General features: G+C 44.9%; 1 protein-coding gene across 6 annotated transcripts in view; it reads right to left on the reverse strand.

The window, feature by feature from the left end:
- The window catches only part of TNRC6C (trinucleotide repeat containing adaptor 6C), a 114,497-nt gene extending 100,591 nt beyond the window's left edge, over positions 1-13,906 (reverse strand). For all 6 annotated transcript variants that reach the window (XM_043905395.1, XM_043905393.1, XM_043905391.1 and 3 more), the window contains exon 1: positions 13,302-13,906. The gene's annotated coding sequence lies outside the window, so the exon portion shown is untranslated. The remainder of the gene's footprint in view (positions 1-13,301) is intronic.
- Positions 13,907-21,185: the final 7,279 nt, after the last annotated feature.

The raw sequence follows: 21,185 nt of genomic DNA on the forward strand, positions 1-21,185 counted from the left end.
TGCTTATTAGCTATTTGTATATCTTTTTTGGTGAAATGTCTACTGAAATCTTTTGTTCATTTTTTAACTCGGTATTTTGTCTTATTAATGGGTTACAAGAGTTGTTCTTCATATATTCTGAATACAAGTCTTTTTCAGCTGTATGATTTGCAAATATTTTCTTCCAGTCTGTGGACTGTCTTTTCATGTTCATAATGACATCTTTTGAAACACAGTATTTTTAAAGTCCAATGTATCAATTTATTTCTTCTTGAATCATGCTTTTGGTGTTTTATCTATGAACTCTTTGTCTAACCAAAAGTCTTTAGGATTTTCTTCTGTGCTTTTTCTAACAGTTTTACAGTTTCAGTTTTTACATTTAAGTCCATGATCAATTTTGAGTTCATTTTTGTGTATGGTGTGAAGTCTAAATCACCTTTTCTGTTTTTTTGGCATACGGACAGCCAACTGTCCTAGAACACTTATTCAAAAGACTATCCTTTCCCCCACTGAACTGCCTTGGTACCTCTGTCAAAAATCAGTTCAAAGGCTTGTATCTTAACACTCACTTCTGCTCCATACGTCTGCCCCTGTGCCAGTATCACACCGTCTTAACTGCTTTCGCCTTACAGCATATTCTTCTTTGTCTGTTTGTTTTGGCTGCATCACACCACACACAGGATCTGAGTTCCCAGATGAGGGATTGAACCTGTGCTCCCTGCAGTGGAAATGCTGAGTCTTAACCAGTGGACCAACAGGGAAGTCCTCCTATAGTATAAACTTAAATTGGAGATGTTAGGTCCTTCTTCTGTGTTCTGTTTAAATGATTTTGGCTATTCTACATCTTTTGCATTCTCATATAAATTTTAGAATCAGCTTGTCAATTTCTGCAAAAAAAGTTTTCTGTGATTTGAATTGAATTTATAGATCAATTTAGGGAGAACTGCTATATTAACATCATCGCATCTTTCCATCCATGAAGACAACTATTTATTTCTTTCTTAATTATTTAATTTCTCTCAGTCATGTTTTGTGTTTCACTTTTTTTGTTAAACTTATTCTCAAATATGTAATTCTTTTTGATGCCATAGTGAAACTGTTTTCTTAATTTCTTTTTCAAATGAAATTTGCTAGTTTGCTAGTATACAGAAATACAAATGATTTTCGTATACTGATCTTGTATCCTGTGACCTTGCTGAACTTGTGTCCTAGTTCTAGTAGCTGTGTGTGTGTGCACAGATTTCTGTACATTTTCTATATACAGAATCACACCATCTGTGGATAAGGACAGTTTTACTTCTTTTTTTCCCCTAATATAAAGGGCTTCCCTGGTGGCTCAGACGGGGAAGAATCTGCCTGCAATGCAGGAGACCCAGGTTCTATCCCTGGGTCAGGAATATTCCCTGACTCCAGTATTGTCTGGAGAATTCCATGGACAGAGGAACCTGGTGGGCCACAGTCCATTGGGTCACCAAGAGACAGACATGACTGAGCAACTAACACTTTCACTTTTCCAATATAAACGCCTGGCTCCCCACTCCCCCCTACCCCTGCCCCCATCAGTTTTTTAACCTGCACAGGTTAGAAACTACAATACAATGTTGACAGAAGCAAATCTTGCTCACAAATTTAGGGAGAAGGCATTTATAATTGCTCATACTAAAATATGAATTAGTTCCTTGTATTTTGTATGTTTTTCCTATACACTGTTTATCAAGTTGAAGAAATTATCCTTCTACACCTTATTTGCTGAGAAGTTTTGTTTGTTTGTTTTTAAAGATCATGAATGGGAACTGAACTCTGTCCAATGCCTTTTCTGCATCTATCGCAATGATCATATGGTTCTATCTTTGATTTTACCAATATGGTATATGACACTAAGGGATTTTAGAATGTTAATTCAAACTTGCAATCTTAGGATAAATCCCACTTGATCATAACCCTTTTTATATGTTGCTGATGGGCTTGGCTTCCTAATATTAGAAAGATTTTTGTGTTTACAATGATGAGAGATATTGGGCTGCAGTTTTATTTTCTTATGCTGTCTTTGGCTTTGGTATCACGGCAATACTGGCCTCAGAATCTGCTGGGAAGTGTTTCTTCCTCCTTGATTTTCTGGAAATGTTTGTGAAGGCTTTGGGTTAGTTCTTTTTACGTCTGACAAAATTTATCAATGAAGCCAAGATGAGCTGGGCTTTTCTTTGTGGCAGGATTGTTAATTACTAATTCAGCTTCTTGTTAAATGTCCATTCAGACTTTTGATTCTTGAGTCAGTTTTGGTAATTTGTCTATTCCTAGAATGCTTCATCTAAGGTGTCTAATTTGTGGGCACAAAGTATCACTTTAAGTTTTGTAAGCTCAGTACCAAGTCTTCTGTTCATTCCTGATTTTGGTACTTTGTATCTTCTTTGTTTTTTCTTGGTCAGTCCAGTTGCAGGTTTCTCCATCTGTTGATATTTTCAATTAACTAGCTCTTGGTTTTACTGATCTTTTCTGTTTCTATTTCATTGACTTCTACTCTAATCTTTCTTTCTTTCTTTTGTTCACTATGGACCTAGTTTGTTCTTCACTTTCCAGATTCATAAAGTAGAGGTTGAAATTATTGCTCTGAGAGCTCTTTTTGTAATACAGACATTTAAAGCTATACATTTCCTTCTTAGCACAGCTTAGCTGCTCATCATCACATGGATTTTGATAGCTTGTGTTTTCTTTTTTAAATTCAGCTCAAAGTATTTTCTGACTTCCTCTTGTGATCTCTTCTTTGACCCATGGATTACTTAGAAAGCTGTTAATTTTCTATATACCGTTGTTGTTCAGTCACTAAGTCCTATCCGACTCTGCAACCACATGGACTGTAGCCTGCCAGGCTCCTCTGTGCATAGGGTTCTCCAGTCAAGAATACTGCAGTGGGATGCCATTTCCTTCTCTAGAGGATCTTCCTGGACCAGAGGTCAAACCTGTGTCTCCTGCATTGGCAGGCAGATTCTTTACCACTGAGCCACCAGGGAAGCCCCCCAACCCCCACCCCCCGCCATGTACTGTACATGGAAAGAAAGATGGAGCCAAGGAGGACACCAAAGATTTAGACTGGAGCAATTGGAAGGATGTAAGTGCTCTCTCAAGTGAGACAGGGAGGAGTGCAGGCAGAGTGGACGTGGGGTGAGGATATGGAGAAGGCAACTAGATATGCAAATACTGAGTCTTGGGAGCAGTCCAGGTTGCAACACAAAACTGAGGCGTCTTCCGGGTATGTATGGAATTTAAAGTCACAGGACTGAATGAGGTCACCAAAGGTGTGAGCTTAGACAGAAAGGATAAAGTTTACACAGTGAACTCAAAGACGGTTTCATGAAGGAGACAGGTGTTAGGTATGTTAGGACATTAAGAATTTGATCTGGAAAGCACAGAAGTAGAGTCAAGCTTCTATAAAGCCATGGGTCGTACCTGGGACTAACGGTGGCATCAATAACAAGATAACGGTATCAAGAGATCCAGGTCTCCACACACACGTTACAATATAGACATATTAAGCCAGGCTTACTGCATATATGTTTGCTAAAATTGTATCATTAAATTATCCATGTTACTAAAACAAGATCTTTACCCTCACACATCTGTTTTTTTCCTTTACCCATATGCTTCTCTACCATTCACAGCCATTTAATATATATTTCTTCTGAAAACTGTGACATGAAAGGAAAGAAGCAAAACTATTATCCCTCCAACCAGAGAACCAAATAAAAAAACAAAAGAGAATATGCTTATTCCAAAGCAGGTATCTGGATCTCTTTATCTTATAAGTCTGTAAGGGTTTACAACATTCCTTCAAACACTCTGTGTTGAAGAACCAGAAGACAGACACAATAGAGAAGAAAAATGGGTCAAGTGAGGAAACTGCTTTCCAACTGAAATGTGCGATTCAACAGGAAGTATTAGGAAAGGCAGTTATCAAATACTGCTCATATATATCAAAGGCAGCTTACTGCTAGCTTACCCTGTTAATAACTAAAGCACTCTAGTAGCAAGGTGACACAGATTTTTATAAAAATGTCGTCTCACTTTTAATAATCTGAATCAGAACTATCACAGAATCCCTTTAAGCAGGCTTAAAATTTTCAGTAATGTTAATTTTCAAACAATGCTTTAAGAAAAACCTGCTGCTGTGGCAGAAAAGAAGTAATCCATGAGATTTCATGAGACTTGCATTTGTCTTGCCGACATGCTCCTGCCTCAGCCGCATTCTGGACGTCAGAGCTAGAATTCGGGGAGTAAAGAGAATTTACTATCAGGTTTTTCAAACAGAAATAACATTTCTCATGAGCACATCAAAGTTGCTTTTCTTTCAGTATACTTTTAGAACCCAAAATGATTCTATTTGGGGCTCTGATCCCATTAGACACAGGTAATTTATGTTAACATGTGATGGATTTTTAAAATTAAAACAGACCAAATGCCACACATCAAAACTGGGGCCCCAAGACCTCTTGGAGAATTGGGAAGGCTGGTGTGCTGCAGTCCATGGGGTCTGAGCAACTGAATTGAAGATCTCTTAGATCTTCAAAGGCAATAAAAATCACTGTGTCCGTTTGAATGAGGAGGAACAACTAAACAGCATGGTCACAGCAATCAGGGAGCCGTGCCCTCTCCAAGGTGCCCTGGTTTCCTCATCTGCTGATGAGAATAAATTAGGTAATAAATTAAGTGCCTGAACTTGGCATATGACAAGCACTCAAAAGACTATAGCTATTATGAAGTCTGGAATCCTTTCTCCACTTATGACTTTATACCCTCAGAGCAAATAGGCTTAGCAAAACAACAGTACTTTGAAATGAAAGACAGCACACAGTTCATCCTATTGCCTCAAAATAGACCTTCACTGCCATCTCTGAAATGCAAAGCTTCAGGAGAGAAAATATTAAAAAAACAAAAACAAAAACACACAAATCTTAAAAACATGAAAAGAGCAAATTAAAAAAAGGGGGATATGTTATGGGAAAGACAAGTATCAATAAAAAGCAAGAAAAACTCGAGAAATCCTAAAGGCTGAATTCTGAAATCAATGTTCACTAATTTGAGATTTAGTTGAAAGACAACAAGAGAAAACCCCATTTTCTTAGGCCATGCGATCTACATAACCAAAATTCTGCCATCAGAGGTTAAATAGAAGGTATGTGTGTAAGCTAGTTAAATAGCCACATTTAATAACTGTGCTAAAGGAGTACTTAAATTACAAGTCAACATAAACTAATTTCAAGAAAAAGAATTTTCAATATCCTTCTAAAATTCGATCTACTTCGAGAGTCCCCCTAGAGGAGAACAGAAAAATACATCTAATATATGCTAACCAGACATTGTGGATTGGCCAGAATGATCCTATTAATTACAACACTCATTTTTCCAATGGCTAATATCTAATGATAGTCACCCTATCTGTGAAAGGCAAATCAGGAACTATACCTAAAGTTCAAATGTCCATAAGAAATATCACATATTACATCTTTAGAATTTGGTGGCAGCACCCAGAGACCTGAAAAGATAATTGCCCATTCCTACAGATGCCCACGGAAAACACGGTGCACTGAGGACGGTGACGATTTTCTGGAAATACTGAAAATTTGTTTTCTTTTTTTGGTCAATATCCCACATCCATAAAGTTTGCAGTATATCTGGGACTGTTATATAAACTCTGAGTTAAGATTTTTTATGGGGGTGGTACTAAGAAAATTCGATTTCGTTGCGAGTACTCATCATAATTAACAGCAGAACCCTATTATTACATGGCTCATTACATAGTGGGATTTATGCTTGTGAGTCAAATCTCTATACCAGAATCTCAAACAATAAACTCTCCTAAAACTGCTCTATTACGTGCTATCTTTCCCCAATCAGCATTTTAAAAGGACTCACTGTTATGTATTAAATCAAACAGTTTAACATTAGCTTTTTTATTTAATTTAAGGCCTCTCTCAAACATCCCAGGAAGAGCAGTGAGCCCTCTGTGTCTGACCTCTTAGAATTCCTTCTTTCCAACAGCCCCACACCAATCATTTGGTATTGTTTTGTCCTGCTGACTCTTCCTAACACCTTTTCAGTTTGACCCTACCATTATGCTTGTCTAAGCTCGCATCACCTTCCACAGACAACCACAACAGCCATGGTTTTCAGGCTTTCAGTCTCCCCTCCAACCACCCGCTTGATCCAAGTTTCAAATCTACATTTGGTTCAATGTCATGCCCATCAACAACCACCAAAAGTTCCTAACCAAAGAATGGAGATGCTACCCATATAGCCCCTTCTAAACTTCAAACTCAACATGAAAGCTCTACTTACAGCTAGGTCTCAGGGTTCATTTACTCAATAAAAACACTGGGTTTCAGCTGCTATGGTTAGGTACTTGCCGAGATGGTCCCCAAACATGACTTGCCCATTTGTCTCCTTATAGAATATCCCTTCCCTCTATCCAATTGCTACCAGTCTTTCAGGGCCCATTTCAAGTGACGTCCTGCCTGACCACTGTGACCCATGCGTTCCCTCCCTCTTCCGAATAACGGGGCACTCTCTTTCTGCATTCCCAAGTCCCTCTCACTGAAGGACACTATAGGGTGGTACTGAAGGGAAAACAGTGTTTGGTGGTCATGTGAGTGGGAAAGGCTGACAAGGCTGAGGAAGATAAAAATTCCTTCTGCTGCTGGACTTCTCTCATCATTCCATGTGGTAACGTGCAGCTTCACCAAAGGAGACGCACAACACGGCTACGTAATTACACGCCACGATGGACTGTTGTGAACTCAGGAAGCTTCACGACATTTAATTGCTATCTTAGTTTTTCGCTTTGCTGTTTTCACTTGTTTGGTGCCTGTCTCCATCACTAAGGACACCTCAGGGAGGGCAGTGAGAGGTCAGTCTTCGCTGTGGCCACTCAGTAGAAAAGGTATTAAATCTTTGTGGAGTAAAAAATAAATAAATAAATAAATCTTTGTGGAGTAAAGGAAGGACTGACATGAGCAGGCGTGGGCTTTAGAAAGCAGCTCTAACTCTGGCATCAGAGAACCCAGACACGCTATTAAGGCCCTGACTTTGGGCAAATTGTTCAACTTCCACCAGCCTCAGCTTCCCAATCTAGAAAATGAACACAATAACAGTACCTACCTTACAAGCAGCTACTGGGGAATGAAAAACACAAAGTGTATTGGTGGGACACAGACCAGAGGAGAGAGACTAACTACAAAGTTATTCAAATAATCCAAGCTATTTATCCATGGGTGAGGGCTGTGAAGTGGACAGTCTGAGTGTAAATTCTGGCTGCACTTTCTACAAGCTGCAGGATCTTTTTACTTTCTTCTCCGTTCTCCTTTCCTCCTCTGTAAAACAGAATTAAAGCAACCATCTTCTGTGAGTGTTATGAGGATTAAATAAGATAGTAATGTCACATCCTTGGCACACTATCCCAGAATAAATGCTCAAATGTTAGCTGTATCTGTTTGAAAATTACTTTAACACGGAGACCTGGCTACCTGAGAGGATGCTTCCTAAACCCCAACACACACACACACGCACACTTCTCCACCGTCCTCAGTAACTCCAATGCATTTGCTCCCACAACCATCACTCCTTTCCCTCACCTACCCTCAAAACCTCATTTAAAACATCAGCCTCCAGAAGAGCGAAGCCTATCGCTGTAAATTCCCTTCCTACATACTCTTTCCCCTCCCCCTCTGCAGGTCATATATAGTGTGAGAAAACACAAGGTAATCAAAGGAGCAATTCCACTTCCCCTCCCATTCCTGATGTTAACATCTGTTCACAGCAGCAAAGGTTGGGGAGGTGATAAGTTTTGCCTCTGCTGCAATTTGCCTGTTTCAGACCTTAACTTTAATTCCTGGGCACTATCTTAAATTATCAATTTATTAAGAGAAAAATTAAAGAGAAATTATCTTTGGTAATAAAAAATAAAATATGTCTTTGCCAGGCTCAACCCAAAAAACTGATTTTAGTTGTGAGAAATTTTATCCTTAATAAGCTCGACTGTACACATAAAATGAATCTAGCAGAGCACACACTCCCAATATGAACTCCAACACTAGCCAGCCTGCCCATTAGTAAGAGACTCAGCCCATTAGTAAGAGACTCAGCCACAGGCAGGGGTTATCCTGCTACTGAGAACAGTTTGACTTGATATTGTGAAACTGCAGGTTTGCATTTCAGGCCTTCGGAGGTAGGACATTACAAAGATATAAGTGTAATAATTTCTAAAACATTCTGAAGAAAGAATACAGAGAAAGTCTTTAGATTAAAGGGAAAAAAAGAACTGTCCAGGTGTTTGTATTCCAGGGGATCACAGGGGATCATCTGCATTTATACAAATAGATGATGTTCACAGAAAATACCCTAACATTGCAATAAAGATAAGCTGACATGTCTGTGTACTCTTCCATTTTCATATTTTTCTACAAAAATTGTTTTTAAAGTTTTGTGTCAAAAAAGGTTTATGAGGAAGTAGAGTGGGGTCTGAGCCACAAGGGACCAGTCTAGCCCGCAGGTTCTCTTCTCTGGAGGACTGACTCCATGGGACTCCCTCCTCTGGGCCCTGTGTGCAGGACCCAGCAATCCCATGTGTCTTTGGGCAGGTGGTTCCCCAGCAGGAAAGAAGTACCATGAGAAAGAGGCAAACCAGGAGAGGGAGACCCTGGGATGGACAACCTGCTGCTCACTTCCCACAGCAAACGCTGAAAGTCACTCGCCTAGAAGAGACCGATTTCTGAAGCTGCACTCTTGCCCACCCTTGACCATCACTACATCTTAGAAAACCAAAGCCCCAAAGCAGGGCTGGGACTCAGAGAGCCACACTGAATATTAAGAGTTCAAAACAGCAGTGAGCATGGCTTTCCCAAGGCCATCCCTTCTGTTGTGGTTTGCAGCCATGGAGGGCTCAGGAGGGCGCGAACCGCTGTCTGCGCTGCAGCAGGGATGTTTTCTGGCTGGATGCCCAGATTGTCTAGCCCTGCACACAGCTCTACAGGCTTCTGAGGGCTACAGAGGAAGAGTGCGTTCTTAACAAACAGCTCGCCAGCCCTGCAACAGCTTCTTCACTCTCTGAAAGCATCTGTAGCCAAGAAGAGAGTTCACTTTTAAACTCCAAAAATGGCACAAAGGGTCTGAGTTTTCACCATGCTTTTAACACACATATCTTTCTCATGTCCCAGTTGGAGAAGTCAAAAATTCATATTTCACTTTTCATTAAATTTTAAGTTACAGTTCAAATACATACTTTGCACAACAGAAAAGCTACAGGATTACTTTAATCAAGTTGTTCAAACAAGTTCACTGGGCAAGAATTACACATTTTCTGGTTTCAATGTCATACATACAATCTCTACATAAGGTTTTATAGTTATTTCTGATAACAAGCAACCTTTAAATTTTTAAGTAATTATATTCCTGAAGAGAGCTGTGTATAAGTTACCTGGTTCTTTAAATGTTTATGATTGAGAACATCTTAAATAAAGCTTATTGTATATTATTTTGCAAAGGAAAGAACACTCTTCTCATGAGTGCACAATTATTTAAAAGCTAATTTGCTCAACTCAATACTCTGTAATAACCTATATGAGAACAGAACCTAAAAAAGAGTGGATATATATACAAACACACACACACACTCACATACACAACTGATTCACTTTGCTGTATAGCAGAAACTAACACAACACTGTAAATCAAGTATACTCCAACAAAAATTTAAAAACTGATAAAGTTAATTTGTAAAAATGTAACTAGTCATGATTAAACTGGCTTAAAGCAAGAAAACCTGGAAAATGTCCTAAAAAAAAAAAAAAGCTGGTCGCTGGTTCTCATTTGATATTCTTCTTGCTTTACTCAAATATATGACATCTTCAGACAAAGTTATTGAGATATTAACTGTCCTAATTAGGCAAATAAAATCTAGTCACCTTCACTATGAAGCCAGTTATCAGACAAATAAACCATGGCTTCAATACTTTTTGAAAAGATTTCCTTACATCAAAAACATCAGAAGACCCTCTGAAATAAAGCTGGAATAAAAGGTAAAACCCATTTAATTTCTCAAAATCAGCAGTAAGAAGCCAAAACAGTTTCAGTCAAAGAAAAAGAAAAGCAAAACAAACAGAAACAAAGTTACCTGGTTCTTCCCCTTACAACCTTCCAGGCACTGCCTGGTCAGGGCCCCACCTCCTGCTCCCTCAGCTTACCATCTTCCAAGGCCTTTTATAAACCTGCCCCTTGTCACCTCTGTGTTTCTCATGCTTTCCACACAGGCTTCAGTTGCTCTGGCTAAGTAATCTTTGCTTACTCCAGTCCCAAATCTTAATTAATTCATATGCTATTCTGATATATAGAACAGCCTCAGACTTCATAGCCAATCTATTTTCTTTCTTATAAAATCTTCTCAGATATCATCTTTACACAATAAACCTGGACTCAGAGGTAAATATTACCGAAAACATATGCATACAATCTCACGGATCTAATTCCTACTGGGGAAGGTTAAAAAAACAAACCATAAAATAGTCTTTAAAATGGCTCTAATTCTCTAAATGTTAAGTTGTTAAAGAAGTTATATGATGTCATAGACATTCTATATGCTCAAATCAAATAACAGAGAAATAGACTTTCACTAGTAATCTCTCTCTTTTGGATTTAAAATTAGCATCACATTCTTGAGTCAACCAATAGTAAGTTTACATTCAGGACCTTATCACCCCCATTTGGAGTTTGGGAAGTAATGCAAACACCCATTCTCAACTAGTACTATAGGAATTTTACCTTCCATTTCTTTCCAACTGAAAGCTCTCTTCACTAAGGAAAAAGGCTGCCCCCCTCCAGCCCTGACCTCCTCCTCCTCCAGCATGGTTTTGGAAGTGAGCCAGATGACAGCATTTGGAAAAGCACACATTTATCTCAGTAAAGCTGGCTGTTTAACAAAAAGGTGGAGGAGGTGAGAAATACTGTAATTTAAAGTTTCCTATATCCCCCCTACCCATGGTTCAGTTATATTTTAATCACTGAGAATCAAATGAAACAGTTCGCTCCACTTTCCCTCATAATCAGCACTCTCAGACAACTATTTGTTCCAGAACTCCTAAGCCAACTAAGTATAAACATAAACCTGTTACAAAATAATCTTTGTCAAAGTGTTACAACATATGCCACTTGAAACACAGCAACAACAATAAACACTGTAGGGAGGAAAACCTAAAATCAACACTTACGTGTAACCCGAGTTACTACTAAAATATTTAAATGCTAGAACCAGGACGAAATAGTTTAGGATTAAGTCTTATTATAGCCTCAGTATCAACTTTTATTTAATTTCATATCTTAATAGTAAATCAGATGTACAAGACAATAAGGTCTTTGATTTGAACAATAAGTATGAAAGATAAGAATTGGGCTTTTCAAACTAGATCCACATAATAAAATCAGGTCTGAACATATACATACATGTATACATACATACATACACATACACACACGTATATCTGGGATTCGGATCCTTTCTACTTCTTAATGAAGAACTAGTGCTAGCTTGAAGAAATTATTTTACATCACAATAAGTATAATTTAACTAAAACAATACTTTTACTATCACCACGTTCTGGGCTATCAATTTCTATTGATCCAGTGTGCGAAAGACAAAAGGATTCTAAAACCTCTATTCTTATGAAAACACAAATATTAAAAACTTTCTATAGGAGAAAACTCTTTCAGTATTGGTGAACAAAGTAATGACTAATCAGACAATTATCATCTGTTTAAATACCAATAAAAAATTAATTCGGATAATATAACTGGGCTAGTTGCTCTTAAAACCTCAGTTTGCATCATTTCTCCCAACAAAGCATCATAGGTGTGCCACATTGAAAGGTGTTCAAAGACCTTCACCACTTCCGTGATTCTGGAATAAATTTCTTCAAGGTGCCCTCTGCCAACCAAGTTCATCTGGTCTGGAGCTAAATTTTATGCTTTATTCTTTCACATACTATTGAAGGAAGTATGGAGTCCATGCACAGAATGGCTGCACCCCCTACACATTTCAAACTGGCCACCGCTGTCTTCTAAGATCACTCAAGCCACATTTCCAGTGTCTCAACTCATCCCCATAGTTACTCAATTCTAAATGTAGGAAATAACTTGCATAAAATAAGCCTCCTGCGGGGTCAAATTACACTCAGAGACGTAGCAGTCTCTACACAGCGATCATCAAACTGACCACCTACACCGCAGGACACCGCGGTGAACACCAGATTCAGGAGAAAACACGATCCTCAGCAACACAATGGATTAAACCAGCCAGACGCCTCCAACTTGCAACTAACTCCTTAAATACGCTTAAGTTGGACATCTACAGAGCACCATTTTGAGTTCAGAATCTGCAGTTCATGCCTAAACATAACCGAGTAGACCACGCAAATGGAGGTTTGATCTGACAGAGGTAGAGGTTCGAGACAGTTGCACTCATTTCGCTGAATCCCGGAGACAAGTCGAGCGCCCAGCACCGCTAGAGGTGCGGCCGGGATCTGCGGTTCCTCCGCCCCCGCCCCGCGACGTGGAGGCAGCAATCCTGCATCTTCCGTGAGATTCCCAAAGCTGAGTGTAACCTGCAAGCGAAAGATTCTCCACCGAGTTAACGCGCTGGGAACCCTTGGATCCGCATCTGCACATTTAACAGACACGAATCTATTAACGAATCTCATCCACGAGGCAAAGGTGCAGACGAGGCCACGCAGGAGCGGAGGTGGCCCCCGAGGTGCTCCGGTTCCGCGCTCCCAGAGCCGGGCAGCTGCGGTTCGGCTCCCGTCCCTCATGCGCATCGCCCTGCAGCCTGCAGCGCCGCGAGCAGCCCACCTGATTCCAGACCCGCGGGAGGCCAAGGGGCTCCTCCATGCTAGCAGAAGCACGCCCGCGCTTGCTCTTACCGCCCCCCCCCCCCAAACAACAGTGGGAGAGGCCCCACACCGAAAACGCCTGGGTTCGTGCATGCCATCAGAAATGCAAAACCCGCGCGGGTGACTGCTCCCGGAGAACCAATTCCACCAACGCATCGTTTTACGCACACCACACACGCAACTGCCGTGCGGACCGCACCGGGCACCGCGAGCCTCTCGCCCCCCGCGCGCCCGCACCCGGGCCCCGCGCCGCCAGCAGTTCCTCCCGCCGCCCCGTGCTGCGCATCCTTCCCGCCGGGACCCGCGGCGACCCCTCGCGCTCCGGGCCCGGCCGAACAAAGGCGACGCCAACAGCTCCGCCGGCTGCGGCGACTCGGAGGCCCGGCCCGCGCTCACCTGGGCTCCGTCCCCGGCGGCGGCGGCGGCGGCGGCGGCTCCTCGGAGGGGCTCCGGCGGCGCGGGCCTGGCGGCGACGGCAAAAACCACTCGGACGGCCGCCCCGGGGCCTGCGGGGCGCTCGGGCGGTGGGGGCCCGCTCAGCGCCGGCGCCGCGGGCTCAAGTCCCGGAGCGGGCGGCGGCGGCGGCGGCGCGGGCGGGTGGGCGGCGACGCGTCCCGGCGGGTCCAGGTCCGGCCCCGGCGACGCCGCGACGCGCCCTCCTCCTCGCGCCCGCAGGCGGGACGGCGGCTCCGGCGCGGCCCGCGATCCGAGGCGGCGGGGGCTGAGCTCTGCGCTCTGCGCTCGACCGGCTCCGCTCCCTCCGCCTCCGGCTCGGGCGGGCCCGCGGCGGCGGCGGCGGCGGCTGGAGCGCGGCGGGCGCGGGGACGGCCCTGTCAGGGGCGGTGGGGGCGGCCGGGGCGACGCTCAGGGCTGCGGGGCGGCGGGGCCGGCGGCGGCGGCTGCGGCTCCCGGGGCCGTCGCGCTGAGGTGCGGAGCTGCCACCGCGGCCATCTTGTTGCTCTAACTGACAAGAACCCCCCCTCCCCCCGCTTCAGCCAGACGGGGCGCTCGCGCCCCCTTCCCCGCCCCGCCTTGGCCTCCAACAGGAAGTCGTCCCGGCCCCTGGCACGTGACTTCACCGTATCTGCATACCGGAGGGCCAACTGACCAATCGGCACTCTGAACACGAGCTCCGCCCCCGCGCGCCCCTCCCCGGCCCATTGGCTAGTTCCAGCCAAGCCACACCCCCTTCTCCCCCCCTTAATACCCGCCCGAGCTGTCTTTTCACAGACCGCGCGGGGAGCGCGCCAGGGTGCGATCGGGTACGCGCTCCGCTTCGTCGTGCGCGGGCGCGTGGGAGTCCCTAGGGCTCGCGGTTTCCTTGGGGTGCGTGGAAACTCACGCAGCTTCCTTCTTCGTCTGAGGGTGCTGCGACACCGTATTAGTGCACTCAGCCCCGGGGTGAGGGCCCGGCCGCGCGCGTCCGCTTGGTTCCCCTAGCCGGCCCCCAGCGGCTCCCGAGCCAGGGTTTTGCGCGGTATTTTCACTCGGCGGCGCTGGCCCTGTATTGCAGCGGAGCTCGGCGGCCGCACTGGCGCGCGTCCCGCCCGCGCCGTGCACACGCCCTGCACCTCCCCACCGTGCACACACACGTACACGCGCCGGCCTGGGCCCGGGAGCATCCTGCTCGCTGCGCGCCTCCCAGCCGTCCCCCAGTGCACAACCGCTCCCCCGGGAGCGCCCTGCTGCGAGCCAAACAAGCCTCGCTGTGTAACCGCCCCCGGGAGACATCCCGTTCCCGGGAGCGCGAGTATCCTGCCCCGACCCGGCAAACTGCTGTTGGGCCGAACCCCGGACGCTCCGGCTCCCGCACCCCACGGTTCCTTCTCGGCGCTCTGCACCCGGTAGCGGTCCTCCATTCCGCCGCTCTTCCCATACACACTAGTCATTAATCGTGGGTAAGATCAGCAGCGATGTGCAATTTAAAAGTCCCCTTTTAGCTTTCGGTTCAAGTCACGAGAAAATATTGAAACCAAGATTTCTCTCCATTTTCATGAAGCGTGGTGGAAGCAGGCCAGCTTTCCGCTTTGTGCAGTGGAGGCTCAGCGGTGCTACTTGAAAGTTGTTCGTGTTGGAGGCCATTCCCTGTCTACGTGTCCCCATCTTGAACAGCAGATAATGACACGCTACTTGAGCAGTGCAATTTTGTTACCGCAAGAGTCTTGCCTTGAAACGTCCGTGGATGAAAGAGACACAACAAATTCCCCTCTCTCCTTTCCCTTCGGGGTCCCGTGAGCTCGGCGCACTCCTTTCTTCTTACTGCCATATTTTAAGCTCCCGGGTAGTCAGAGTCACAAACCGCGCTCTAAAATCTTCAAGTGTCTGTGCTGGGTACTTTCCCTGCTGAAAACCCACATCACTCAGAAGACTCTGATGTCAGCCCGAGTTGACATAGAGACTTCTGCCTTTTCCATTCAGCGTTTTATTTACGTTAATTTTATTCTTGACTTCGGAGGAACCTTCATCCTTTGTAGTTCTCAAAGATAAAGGTATCACATGCTCCAGGAGGGAGCGCAAAATAATAATATCTTCAAAATATTTGGCATCCGCTAAGATTGCTAAATCAATGAGGAATTCAGATACCTCAGTGAACCCATCATTGCAATAAGCAGAACTTCTGCTTTTGGAAAATGAACCAAAATAGAATGATTTAATTTTTATCCTTGATGTTGAATTTCTGATTGTAACCTCTCAACTTTTCTCCATCTTTTTCTTTTTACTGTCCCCCTCAATCAGCTAAACCACACAAAATAATTGTCCTCTCTTGTTACACTGTAAACACCTGGAGAAAAGGCCACACTTACATTGATCATAGTTTCTGACCCCAAAATTAGACTCATGTGGGTCTGTAACAGTAGAATTCTCAAAATTAGGACTGATCCAGGAACATTGCGGTAGATGACAGCCATGCGTGTGGAGACTTCAGTGTCACTTCTCAGTGGCTATTTGGGCTGAATAAAGTCTGAGCAACCCCCAGGCAAAGTTGTAAAATGAGTCAGTGCATATTTGGGGTCTGTCATCCCTTTATCAGCCCTGCCACTACAACCTCATAACTAAGGTATGGGTTGCAATCTATAAAAATGGGCAACCCCCATAGAATTACATGTAAAAAGATTAAATATTAAGTGTTGCTCTTAAGTTAAAAAGTCGAGTAGTTAAGGACAGGTGGAGAAGACCTAGCTGGATGCATCTGCGAGAATATAAGAGGCAGGCCTGGGATAAGTGTGTGGAAGGTTTGGAGACGAATTTCCATTCCATTCAAAGAAGAATCATAAGAGTTGTTCATAGAAACTCTAGCTTGAAATGTAACAAGATCTGTATCTGGTTTAAGCAGAAATCAGGGTGATCACATCCTCATCTCCGTGGATATTACAGAATAAATGATTGCATGGGGCATAAGGTTGAATTAGCTCGTATGTACATACATACATACTCTGTCATGTTCCACTCTTTGCAACCCCATGGAATGTAGCCTGCCAGGTTCCTCTGTCCATGGAATTCTCCAGGCAAGAATGCTGGAGTGGGTTGCCATTTCCTTCTCCAGGGGATCTTTCTGACCCAGGGATCAAACCTGTGTCTCTTTCATTGGCAGGAAGATTCTTTACCACTTGAGCCACCTGGGTGAATTAGTTCAGCGGTTCCCAAAGTGTGCTTCCTGGACCAGCAGCATCGACATCACCTGGGAGCTTGTTAGAAATGCAACTTCTTGAACCCCATTGGCAGGTCTACTGAGTCAGAAACTTGGGGGGGGGGGGCATCAAGGTATCTGCATCTTTTTAAAAAATATATTTATTTATATATGGCTCCATCGGTCTTAGTTGCAGCATGTGGGATCTTTCGTTGCAGTACATGGGGCTTCTCTCTAGTAGTGACAAGCAGGCTTAGTTGCCCCGAGGCACAAAGGATCTTAGTTCCCAGCCAGGGATCAAACCAGCATCCCCTGCATTGCAAGGCGGATCTTTAACCCCTGGACCACCAGGGAAGTCCCATAGGTATCTGCATCTTAATAAGCCCTCCAGGTGATTTTGATGCATGCTAAAATTTGAGAATAAAAAACTAATCATAAAGGACACCTTTTCTCAGAGTCCTATTTGCCTGTGATACTTGCTTCCCCTTCACTCCCAGCTACTTCTGACCACACAAGACTGCTTTACTTCCTCCTGAAGCCCCTCCTTCCCTCCTTCTACCACCATTGATTCTGCAAGTAGAATTTGAATCCTAACAGTGGACTCTAAAATCGAAAAGCTTCAAGACTCCAACAACTGATCGCTTTCAGTGAAAATGTAAGGGAGCAGGACTGCTTGTCACCAAGCAGATAGCTACCGACTTGGCCATAAAAAATGTGATGATTGGGACTTCCCTGGTGGTCCTGTGGTTAAGACTCCATGCCTCTGATGCAGGTTCAGTCCCTGGTAGGAGAACTAAGATCCCACATGCCACATGGCACAGCCAAAAAAAAAAAAAAAAAAAGTGATGAACTTAAAGCCTTTCAGACAGGATGGTGTATTGGTTCTCAAACTCTGTTCATAAGAATCACCACAGTAGCTTGTTTAAAACACAGACTCATCTGGGTCTAAGGTGAGGCCTGTGAAGTTGCATATTTAACCAGCTCCCGAGTGGTTCTGGTGCAATCATCCTCCCACTTCAACTGAGGAAAATACTGGAGTGGAGACAAAAATCTTAAGATGTGAGCCAGGCTGAACCTCAGTGCCGCTGTCACTGGCTGTTTGACCTTAGACAGTTTCCCAGGCCTCGTGCTTCTCCTTTGTACTCCTCCGAGTTAGACATTCTCGTTGAACGATGACTGAACCTGAGTTAGGTGTCAGGCAGTGGACTGGGTGCTGGGGATTTAAAGCTGAAAGCCTTGACTTATGATTACAGTATGTACATGGTGCTGAAGAGGGCAGGAAGGGAGATCCAGGTCATTCTGGAGGGCTCGGAAAGACCACCAGGAGGTCTCGAAGGATGCAAGGGGAGCCACAGTTAGACGGCTGCAATGGTCAAGAGCTAATGAGAGGGCACTGAAGTCACAGGGAACAGCCAGGAGAAAGGAGACAGAAGAGAGCACCTTCTCTTGTTCAGGGGACTGCAAAATGTCAGCAGAGTCGTAACAGCTCACATGGAAGGAGAAGTGGGAGAGGTGAGCAGGGGCCGGATCATAAGGAGCAGCTCACGTCACATTGAGGGCATATGGACTTTTTCCTGAAGGCCTTTGAGTGCTTCTAAACCTTATTGTACCTGGCTGTCCTAGAGATCTCTTTGGGAACATTGTGGATGACAGGGAGAAGAAGGATAAGACAGGGAAGAGGAGGCAGAGGTTGATGGCAAAGTCACGCAGCAGGGAGATGAGAAACTGTGGAAGGAAGTAGAGTGACCCTAGAGGCCGAACAGAAAGGATCCCTTTGAAAGAGAACTGAATTCATTAGTTAGTTTGCACTGGGTCTTTGTTGTGGTGCCAGGGCTTTTCTCTGGTTGTGGCACACAGGCTTAGTTGCCCCATGGCACGTGGGATCTTAGTTCCCCGACCAGGGGTCGAACCCACGCCCCTGCATTGGAAGGCAGATTCTTTAACCACTGGACCACCAGAGAAGTCCCTGAAAGATAATTTTAACTGCAGGAGACTCTGGGGGACTTAGGGACTGATCGATAGAGGTGGGACTTTGGGAAACAAGGGTTAAGTCTGGTTGGGTCTATTTGGCATTGGAGGCACTAGGGGACAGCTAGTGGCGTGGTCAGATCTGCAAGTAAGGAGAAATGTCTGGGCTGGAGAAATCTTTCTGGGGTGGTCTGCATAGTGGTGGATGTTGAAGGTAGGGCATAGATGACTAGCTGGGGGTTTTGGTTAGGAGGCAAGATAAGAAGGCTGAGTGCTGAGCCTGAGCGACACCAAGGAGGAGATGAAAAGCCCTAAAGGAGTTTGAGGATGGACTACCCAAGATTCAGAATCCTGTGCAACTGAAGAGACCAGGAGGGGAAGGACTGGGTATTCAATGGTGTGGCAGTGAGGCCCACATGGTAAGGACAGGAAGCATCTATCAAACTGGGCAACCATGAGGTCATTTTGTCTTTAGCAGAGGTGGTGGGGAGCCAGGGGCAACAGGCTGGAGAGTGAACAGGAGGGGTGAGCACATGGTTGAATTGTGCCCCCACCCCAACCCACTCCCTGCCATGGGCTTCCCTGGTGGCTCAGTGGTAAAGAATCTGCCTGCAATGCAGGAAACACAAGAGACATGGGTTTGATCCATGGGTCGGGAAGATCCCCTGGAGAAGGAAATGGTCAATCACTCCAGTATTCTTGCCTGAGAAATCCCATGGACAGAGGAGCCTGGCAGGCCACAGTCCATGGAGTCCCAAAAGAGTTGGACATGACCTCAGTTCAGTTCAGCCACTCAGTCGTGTTTGACTCTTTGAGACCCCATGAACCACAGCAAGCCAGGCCTCTCTGTCCATCACCAACTCCCAGAGCCCACCCAAACCCATGTCCATCGAGTCGGTGATGCCATCCAACCATCTCATCCTCTGTCATCCCCTTCTCCTCCTGCCCTCAATCTTTCCCAGCATCAGGGTCTTTTCCAATGAGTCAGCTCTTCACATCAGGTGGCCAAAGTATTCGAGTTTCAGCTTCAACATCAGTCCTTCCAATGAACACCCAGGACCAATCTCCTTTAGGATGGACTGGTTGGATCTCCTTGCAGTCCAAGGGACTCTCAAGAGTCTTCTCCAACACCCCAGTTCAAAAGCATCAATTCTTCAGCAGAGGAGCCTGGCAAGCCACAGTCCATGGAGTCACAAAAGAGTTGGACATGACTTAGTGAGTTAAAAAAACAAAACAAAACAAAACTAACATAGCAATTGTTCAAGTAGTACACAGGTTGTCTTAGAAGGTTAGAAGGAAACCAAGCTGGAAAGATATGAGAGCATGGCGAGCTACCAGACTAGGGAATTAGAACTTGACTAGTGTGTTGGTGAGCTGCTGAAGGTTTCAGGCAGGGAATATGAGCAAAGCTATACGAGGGGCTGGTTATGCAGGCAGGACCATTGTAGCATGGATCATAGTGGGAGCCACGACAGTCTAAGCCATCAGTCATTCATTCATCCACTCATGTATTCTAGTTAATGCTTGTCTTCCCTGCTAGACAGCACTTTCCATGATGGCAGAGACTGCTTGCTTTTTCTGCTCACTACCCTGTCCCAGCACCCACACAGTGTGGGGCTCACTGCAGGTGCTTACTAACTGCTTGTGGAAGGAGGAAGAGACAGACATCAGTCATGTAGAGATAAGTAGGGTGATGTCCATGCTGAAAGAGCTGGAGGCATTTTGGAGAGAGACATGAACTTGGCCACTAATTAGAGTGCAGGAGATTGGGGGTGTGGAGGGCAGGAGTCAATGTGACTCAGATGATGAGCTGGGCAATTGAAAAGAAGGGTGGTCCCAGGGGCAGGAATAGGAGGGTCTGAGGAGGGTCAGTCAACATTCAGATGACAATTCATCTTTAGTAATATTTGAACCATGAAATTAAAAGACGCTTACTCCTTGGAAGAAAAGTTATGACCAACCTAGACAGCATATTAAAAAGCAGAGACATTACTTTGCCAACAAAGGTCCGTCTAGTCAAGGCTATGGTTTTTCTAGTGGTCACATATGGATGTGAGAGTTGGACTATAAAGAAAGCTGAGCACCGAAGAATTGATGCTTTTGAACTGTGGTGTTGAACAAGACTCTTAAGAGTCCCTTGGACTGCAAGGAGATCCAACCAGTCCATCCTAAAGGAGATCAGTCCTGGGTGTTCATTGGAAGGACTGATGTTGAAGCTGAAACTCGAATACTTTGGCCACCTGATGTGAAGAGCTGACTCATTGGAAAAGACCCTGATGCTGGGAAAGATTGAGGGCAGGAGGAGAAGGGGATGACAGAGGATGAGATGGTTGGATGGCATCACCGACTCGATGGACATGGGTTTGGGTGGACTCTGGGAGTTGGTGATGGACAGGGAGGCCTGGCTTGCTGTGGTTCATGGGGTCTCAAAGAGTCAGACATGACCGAGTGACTGAACTGAACTGAACTGAATATTTGAGTAAACGCATCACCAACAACATTCAGTCTGTTGTAAAAGCAAACCAACGGAGTCTCAACACCATTTCAATCAAGCTTTTGTCCCGCTTTGTTATCCCAGTGGTGTGGCCGCAAGTTCAGATGTCTGCTCTGCTCTGACATTGGGGCTGGATTCCCACTGATTTCCTTTGGGGCATTAATTAAGAGTCCAGCCATTTCCACAACCA

Source organism: Cervus elaphus, chromosome 5 (genome assembly GCF_910594005.1).
Source record: "Cervus elaphus chromosome 5, mCerEla1.1, whole genome shotgun sequence".
Lineage (NCBI taxonomy): Eukaryota > Metazoa > Chordata > Mammalia > Artiodactyla > Cervidae > Cervus > Cervus elaphus.